Raw genomic sequence first — 1,164 nt, 5'->3', positions numbered from 1 at the left:
GACCAGACAGAGATGAATACTTAAAAATACTTTGGTACAATATAAAACCACGTAAGAGTATTTCTATTTCAACATTTATTTGCAATGCTTTCGATATACCTCGTATGCGACTGGATGGTAAACAGATTAAGGTGCTGAGGGGTCTGGATCAGAATCAGGATGGGTCGAGAAACCCCAGGAATTATTTGGGGTGATCCATTAGGATATTTGGACCCTGTCTCTCATCATTTGGCTGCTCCATATTGGGGACCTGGCTAAACCCATTGAGTTCTAGAAAGGCTTTTTAGTGCTCACACCGAGAATAAATTTAAAAAGAACTTGTAGGCATTAAAAATTTGGAGAGAATAAATTATGAATTTGTTCCTAGGTTCTATTATGCCAGAGCCAGTTCTGATAGGTGTGTAGGGCGTGCATGCACACAGGCAGCCACACTATTAGGGCGGCCGATAGTGCACTTTAAAAATGTAATATTCAAATATAATTTAATATTATTGTAATATAGTGGTCGGCGATGAAACAGATTGATGATGTAAAGTTAGTATAGCTGTCAGTTAATGGATATAAGTAACGCTGAAGCATGTTTAGTGTTTTGCATCAGAAAACTTAAAAGTGCAAGCAACAGATGAGGAGGAATTTATCCGTTGAAACAGAAAAATTGTGGGAAGTGGGAATTCCATAACTACTACTGAAATTCCACCCCGTTCCTATACAGTTTATCGAGGTTTTCATATCAGATCTCAGAGTTTATCTATCTAATTCCGTTCTCCAGATTAAGGAAGGAAGGATGGACGACAGTTGAAATTTATAGATCTACAATTTTTTCAAACTGCAGCCCAATAAACAGAAATATATAGCCAAATTGTCGAAGTGGTAAAGATATGAGTTTACGCTCTAAGAAAAGGTCGTTTGAGAAAGGCTATGAAACCTCAAACATTTCATGGCTTGTCTATCTCAAATATGTCACGCCAGAAGCGATCCTATAAATAAAGGATGAAGGTGATGCCTAATTTATCTTGCTTTGAAGGACCTTGTATATTTTATTATTTCAGTTATTAAAGTGGTAAATTATTGAAAAATTGTTTCTGTATCCATTTCATATATAGAACGATTACTTTCAAATCAGAATTGATCAAGAACTGTTTCCAATATACTACACTTTCGATC

General features: G+C 36.0%; 1 protein-coding gene across 1 annotated transcript in view; it reads left to right on the top strand.

Annotated features, from left to right (window-relative positions):
- LOC111637857 (zinc finger protein 729-like) overlaps positions 1–1,164 on the top strand; it is a 117,848-nt gene that overhangs the window by 4,625 nt on the left and 112,059 nt on the right. The window lies entirely within an intron of this gene.

The sequence above is a fragment of the Centruroides sculpturatus genome, unplaced genomic scaffold, assembly GCF_000671375.1.
Source record: "Centruroides sculpturatus isolate CEXI.00-Female unplaced genomic scaffold, Cexi_2.0 scaffold1050, whole genome shotgun sequence".
Taxonomy (NCBI): Eukaryota; Metazoa; Arthropoda; class Arachnida; order Scorpiones; family Buthidae; genus Centruroides; species Centruroides sculpturatus.
Note: the sequence above shows the minus strand (reverse complement) of the source record. Positions and strands in the feature narration are given on the sequence as shown.